Below are 7,936 nucleotides of genomic sequence, written 5' to 3' on the forward strand. Positions count from 1 at the left end.
GAGGTATTTTCATTTGAATCATCCAAGAATTATTCATTTATGTAATGTAAATGAGGTTTCCCCTTCGAAGAGGATAATTTCTAAGTCGTTGATCTATCTATTTGTGAGCTGGTTGCATAACAACATAGTTCGATGATGACATTATAGGGTTGTTGAGAGACATTTCATCCTCTCATCAGGTTGAGGCGTTCAATGCAATTATCATGAATTCCTCTTAATGACAAGACACATAGTGTCTTGGGAGCTAGGTTTTCAAGGCTTCCTCTATGAAGATTGAAGTTGAACCTTTTGATATAATATTCAAGACTTTCATCATTATTGTTTGTCATCTTAAATATTTCTTCCATTCTTTCTTTATCGTTGTAGTAGTATTGATATTTCTCCAATAATTTTTGCTTCATTTGACTCCAAGTGTGGATGCTACCCTTGCCAAGACTCATGAACCAACGTAACGTAGCGTTCTTTAGTATGGTAGGAAATAATTTCAGCTTCTAAGCATTTTTCACATTATCATAACTCCTACAGAGTACATCAAATTAAAAGAGGAATGTGTTAGGATTTTCCATGGATATACCATGATATTTTTGTAGAGATGAGTGAGGAATGTTATTCATTTCATTTTCCTTATTTTACTCAAGGATATGGAATTCATAGGTAGTTTCCTCTTCCTTAAATTTTTGGGCCATCTCAACTTGGGGTTTGTCTTCTTCTACATGCTTCTTCCAAAGGTTCTTTAGGAGAATCTGGAAAAGTCAGCTCTTAAGAGTGGAACTGCTCATTGATTAGATCTTAAGAAAAAAGAGTGTAGAGGATGGAGCTTTTGAAAACTTGGGCTTCTAGCCAAAGATTTCATGCTTCTTTTTTGCAAGAGAAATTGTTTTCAGAGTAAAGTAGTTTGGTTGATTGTGCCCTTTCTCCTATTCAAACTAACCTACACCGTTAATTTTCTAGGGGGTTGTTGGTAAATCTACCATGTTGAATCTAACTCTAGGCAGAAAATATTAAAGAGACATTCTATCTAAAGTAAGCTATTTTAAAAAGAAATTGGTTTCATTAACTGCTAAAAAAGAAATCCTCTTTGCTAAAGAAAGAAATAATCAAAATCAAACAAGAGTTGGGAAACAAAATAATGGTTTAACTATGGACAATTCCTCAACAATGATTCAAAACATGATGGGCCTTTTAATTACCTTTATAATTGTTTAGAAAGACAAAAAAAGTATATACATTTAATTATCAACCGAGGTTTCGGAAGTTGCAAATTGTTGTGCACTATTTGTGCTAATACAATATGTAGTTGTAGTATTCTAATTTCATGTCACAAGGAAAGATATTGAGATACTTTCACAAGTCACCAGGAGAAATCAAACCACACTTGTAATTTAAAACCACCCTTGTAGGAAATTAAATAGCACACATTACATGAAATTAAACACGTTTGTAGTAAAGTAAACACATGTGTACACACGTAAACACACTTGGAGTAATGGTGACTTGTTCAGGCATTTTAAATGATCTTTAATTTTGCAATAGAAATGCACATAAAATGTAATAGTTGATAAATCTATAACTATGCACAAGTTGTAGGAAAATCAAACCAAGTTGTGCTATAAGGAATCACACCACGAAGGCAATTGTAATTATTAGAAAATAAGATAAAATGAAGAATGAATATGAAAAAACAATAATTTGTTAAACCTACAAAATAGAGTAATGTTAATTGCGAAGTCACAACAACGTGAGTTGCAACATTAACCGAATCCCTAAGCTACAACTAAATCATACAAGAGTCACAACAATAGCCAAACCACACATTAGATATTTAATACTTGTTTTTATGTACACTTCAAGAGTTGCAACAATGTGTAAATATTGAGTGTAAATGTCAAAGTTGCAACATTGAGTGAATAACTTGATCAAAGTTGCAACAATAAGTGTAGAAAATCATGTAGATTCACAAGCTCACGCAATTTACTAAAACACAAGACAAGAATCTTCTTCTACTCTTTACAATTGAAGCACATAAAGATCAAGCAAAACAATAATCAGCAAGAGGAAGAACATCAATGGCACATAACACAATAAGTATATGGGGAAATCCACAACTCAAAACCCCACTATCTATATTGCATTAATCATAAATCCAAGATGATAATACAATGCTTTTTCTCACAAGAACAATCCCAACACTCAGTAAAATCACTCTCTAGCTCACGAGAAAACTCTTGGCCAACACTTAACCAATTCTCCAGCTCTCGAAGCCCCTATTTCCTTTCGCAATTCCTATGGATAATTAGCCCATCTTAAAGGGAAACCAGTGCATCCAAAATTGTGCAATCCCTTCTAGGTTCAGTTCCTGATTGCATGCACCATCTGTACAACTCAGAAAATTATACAACAGATAGTACACTGTCCTTTCACTCTAGTCTCAACTGGGTCTTTCTCAGAATTGACATGCATGAGTTTGTGATGAGGGAATCTTCAGTTAACTGGACTGGAGTAGCACTAGTAAGTGCATTAGTGCACCAACTGACTGTTAACTCACTATTAGTTCCTCAAACAGTTTGGAACTAATTTAACTAGACTTAACTCAATAAACTGAGTTAACTAATTACAACTCACAATTAACTCTTCCTGGACCCCTATAATATAGGGAGAACATATACATGACTTCAGAAAGACTTCCAACTCAAAATTCCTAAGTTAACTAAGTCAACTCACTCTAGTTAACTATTACAAGTTGCTATGAGAATTGAATTCAATTTTAATTCTCAGTTTAATTCAAGGACAAATTAATCTGGAATTTTTTGGATTCTACTTTTAACAGTTCTTGTTGCTATTTTCAACACTCCCTCTCAACAACAAAGGAATTCAACTTGATCCTGATCTTGAACCTTTGGAATGTTCTGCATGCAACACTTCTCTGTAGTGTTGTTGCTCCATTAACTCCAGAAACAAAAAAAACATCCAACCTGAATCAGTATGATGCATCTGCCATAAAAGTCTCTTACTGTTATTGCCTTCGTCAACTAAAAACTCTGCGCTTTGGCAGACTCTTCCTTTCTGTACTATTCTCAACTCTTCTCCGTGCTCTTCAGTATCTTATTTAATACTCAAGCCTCTGTCACTCTGATCTCTAACTGCATCAATCAGCACTGATTCCTCCCGCTATTATGTACTTTGGGATCCCGTAGCAAGGTACTATCCATGAGATAAAACATCTCAATGGACCCTGCCCAATTCAACCCTCTTGGGACTATCACTTCACATCACCCCACCTCACACCTAGAGGTATGGTTGCATGTGATCCCTCTGCCCACCTGGCTCGAAATTCCCACCTACTAGAGGTCTCTACATGAGTGGACGTCTCCACTCGGTCTCCTCTCGACTTCTCCAATTCTGGTTGCTCCACAATTATCTGAGACTGCTTCTTCACTTCTTGATTGGATCTCTTCACTCAGAATCCTCTAAGCTTCTCTAATTCTGGCTGCTCCACAACTTCCTGAAGCTTCTTCTGGGATTGCATGTTGAGAGTTAATTTACTCTCCCTCTCAACCACCAAGTCTCTAATCTTTGCCTTGCTCCTCAAGGCTTTGCATGCACTTTGAACCTCAAGAGCATACAGGTTCTTAACATGTTCACCGATCTGTTTCACCTGTCCCGTGGTGATGTGTCTAAGGAAAACCTTTCCCTTACTAAAAACCACATCATAGCCACAGTCTTCTAATATCTTGACTAAAACAAGATTCTTCTTTAGTCCTGGAACATACATCACATCTGTGATCCTGAGAGGGGAGCCAGACTCCCTCTGAAAGGTAACCGTACCAATCCTGGTAGTTCTATACCTCTCGTCATCTCCAAAATCTATGATCTGTTTCACCTGTAACCGAAAAATAAAAACTTCAAAATCTCCTCTAGCATACTATTCTCAGCTCCGACACCATGTAGAAAATCCTACAGATTCACAAGCTCATGTAATTTACTAAAGCACAAGACAAGAATTTGCTTCTACTCTTTACAACAGAAGCACATAAATATTGAGCAAAAAAATAATCGACAAGAGGAAGAAAATCAATGGCACATAACACAATAAGTATCTGGGGAAAGCCACAGCTCAAAACCCCACTATCTGTATTGCATTAATTATAAATCCAAGATGATAATACAATGCTTTTTCTCACAAGAACAATCCCAACACTCAGTAAAATCAATCTCCAGCTCACAAGCATACTCTTGGCCAAAACTTAGCCAATTCACCATCTCTCCAAGCCCTGTTTCTTTGCGCAATTCTTATGGATGATTAGCCCATCTTAAATGGAAACTAGTGCATCCAAAATTGCACAATCCCTTCTAGGTTCAGTTGTTGATTGCATGCACCATCTGTACAACCCATAAAATTATACAACCAATTGTACACTGTCCCTGCACTCTAGTCTAACTGGGTCTTTCTCAGAATCGACATGCATGAGTTTCTGATGAGGGAATCTTCAATTAATTGGAGTAGCACTAGTTAATGCATTAGTGCACCAAATGGCTGTTAACTCACTATTATTTCCTCAAACAGTTTGGAACTAATCTAACTGGACTTAACTCAGTAAACTGAGTTAACTAATTACAACTCACAATTAACTCATCCTGGACCCCTATAATATAGGGAGAACATATACATGACTTCAGAAAGACTTCCAACTCGAAATTCCTAAGTTAACTAAGTCAACTCACTCTTGTTAACTATTACAATTTTCTATGAGAATAGTATTCGATTTTAATTCTCAGTTTAATTCAAGGACAAATTAAACTGGAATTTTTGGATTCTATTTTTAACATTTCTTGTTGCTATTTTCAACAATAAGTAATTGATAGAACAAGAGTTGCAACAATATGATAAACAAAAGGAATTACTATAAATAAATAAATGTAAGTAAATCTATAACTACACGACGATGTATAAACAAAACTTGGCTGAGGGGGCCCTACCTCCTTAGACGAGGTAGTGGTTAAAGAAACCGTAACACACTAACCAATCAGCAAACCATCGATGGAAAGAAAAAAGAACTTATATTTCAAAAATGATATTACATGTATAAACTTGCTCTCAAGTTCAAAACAATCTATTCATTAACTAATTGGTTCATTATTTTGGCTTTCCTAATTATACAAATCTATGAACTAATTTAAGACTTCAATGAATAATCATGAAAGTCCAACTATTCCATATAGTTTCAACAGACGTTCCCTTAGAAGGTAAAAGTTGGGCACATGTTGACTTGATCAACCATGTGACAAGTGATAGTTGGGTCATGCTTTCCTTGTGGAGTGACCAATTGTCCTTCTCACTTTCCTATGTTAGGAGATTGGTTGGTTGATCAATCTAGGTGTTTCATTGGCGACAATTGTGTGACTAAGATGACATGTTGTAACTGTGTGACTAAGATGCCTCCAATTCCTCTTGATGAAATCATGGGAGTTAATATGACCTAATTTCACCTCTAGTGGGGAAGATATGACAATGTGAATCACCCAATTATGTTGACTTGCGTCATGGATATGTCTAGAGATGTGTGAAGATGTTATGTAAGGTGATGGAAAAATAACTTTGGCAATTATGGGTGTTAACTTTGTAAGGAAATTTGGGATGACATTTGACAATACAAGGAACCTTTGTACGAGGGGCTAGAAAGACAAGATGGTGCATTTTAAGCTCTCTTGATCTAAAATCATTCAAGTTGGTGTGAGAGGGGATATCAAATTCTTTATAGAGGAGTTGAAAATTTCAGCCTCCTCGCAATATAATTTCATAACATTGGCCCAAAAGTTCTTCTTTTTGGACACTTATAGTTAGTTGTTTCCCCTTGGTAAAAATCCTATTCTTATTTGTCTTGATTGGAATATTTATAGGGTGGGAGTAGGAAATTCTATTTTAGGGGCCAATGTTGTTCATCCTTCCACTTGTTCCGTGGTTGCTTATTTATAGCTTTAGAAAGCTCTTAGAGTTTTCTACATAGTGGAGACCTTCAAGCCATGAATGATATTTGGGATATGTTTCAAAGTAATAATCAACATACAATGGAGCATGAGAGTCAATCTCTCCAAGATTACATTCTTCAGCTTCAATTAAGGTACAACCCGTTGACACCAAGCTTGAATTTGACCATGGAGATTCAAGTGGAGTAGAGTGCACATATTTACTTGACAAAGAATGAAATTTGTAGTATTTGATGCCAAATTGAAGAGCTTCGGCAAGGCATGGACCAATAATATCCATTCTCTCCCTCTATTAACAACTTTTTTAGTAATGACAATATGTTAATTCCTAACTTGAATGTTATTGCTCTTTCTATGGAGTTAGAACACATGAATAAGGTAGATGAACGTCACCTGCATATTTAGTTTCCATGGAGGTAAAATTTTGCTATATGTTGGGTTGATATTAGAGGATTTATACATACAACAATTATAACATGATTTACTTCTTCCAAAGGATTTGGTTAGACATTAGGTTGGATGAAAAGAAGTACTCATTACCCTAAACTAAACTTGTTTGTACTTTTTCTATATTGTTGCGACTCCAAGCACACTGATTTTAATATAAAATATTTTGTGTTATGGTTTAAAAAAAATAGGCACACCAATTTTTTATACATTATTTATGTAACAAATTGGAAATTAAATTAAATATTGAATGAATATTACAAATGGTAATTTATTAAAGATTGTTCATATCTATAAATATGTAGAAGCCATATAACTTTGTGCATATGTGTGTGTGTGTGAGAGAGAGAGAGAGAGAGAGAGAGATTTAACAAATTGGAATGAATATTACAAATGTTAATTTACTAAATATTGTTCATATCTATATATATGTAGAAGCCATATAAGTGTGTGCATGAGAGAGAGAGAGAGAGAGAGAGAGATGTAACAAATTGGAAATGAATATTACAAATTGTGATTTACGAAAGATTGTTCATATCTATATATATGTAGAAGCCATATGACTTTGTGCATATGTGAGAGAGAGAGAGTGGGGGGAAGGGAGGGATTTCCAAAAATATGTCAATGTGGACATTACTAATCCAATGTCTTTCAATTTGTTAGGGATCAAATATGATTATATTTTTTTTTTCAAAGTGAAGGAGGTGCTTATGCCTTATCATCATGGCATTAGCATACCATACCAATAATGGTCAATGCATTAGTTTCTCTATGACATACTATGTAGAGATTCATTTCCATTTTCCCAAACCAATTAGGCAGTATTACATAGCAATTTATATTCAATTGTTATGTATATGACATAAGAGTGTGTGTGTGTGTGTGTGTGCGCGTGTATATATATATATATATATATATATATATATATATATGAATTGAATATTTGAATGATGAATATTTCAATAGGCCCCTGTTATAGATACCTAGGTGGTGCCTTTCCACCAATGGATGTGTCTTTACAAAAATACATGTCTACTCACTAATTAATTAATTATCATTCGTTATGTTTATAACAATTCCCCTCTCTAAGAAATGATTTGTCCTCAAATAATAATAAAAATGATTCTTTCTAATTGAGGGCATTTCTGTGGATGGCTTTTATATGGTTTTGACGTTATTTGCGCTTCGAGTGTTTGGTGGGGTTCTTGTATCTTGTTCCATCTTCTTTTTAGATTGGAAGCTTCAACACCATATCATTTATAGTGTTGACCTTGCTAGTTAAATTGCTGAATTTTTCTTCAAGGTTTGTAGTATAACTTCCCAACTATACCAACCATTTCACACCTAACACCATATCCATTTCTTCAAGTGCACAAAAATTAATTTGTGTTGCAAGAGTAATATCCATGAAACTGTAACTGCACTCAAAATATTCTAATATTGTGATTTATTTTCCTCTTGAGCGTCCTTTGCACCCATAATCTACTAATATTGTGATTTTTTT

Source organism: Pinus tabuliformis, chromosome 9 (assembly GCF_031772625.1).
Source record: "Pinus tabuliformis cultivar Carrire ecotype Pingquan chromosome 9, CPIR1, whole genome shotgun sequence".
NCBI classification, from domain to species: Eukaryota; Viridiplantae; Streptophyta; class Pinopsida; order Pinales; family Pinaceae; genus Pinus; species Pinus tabuliformis.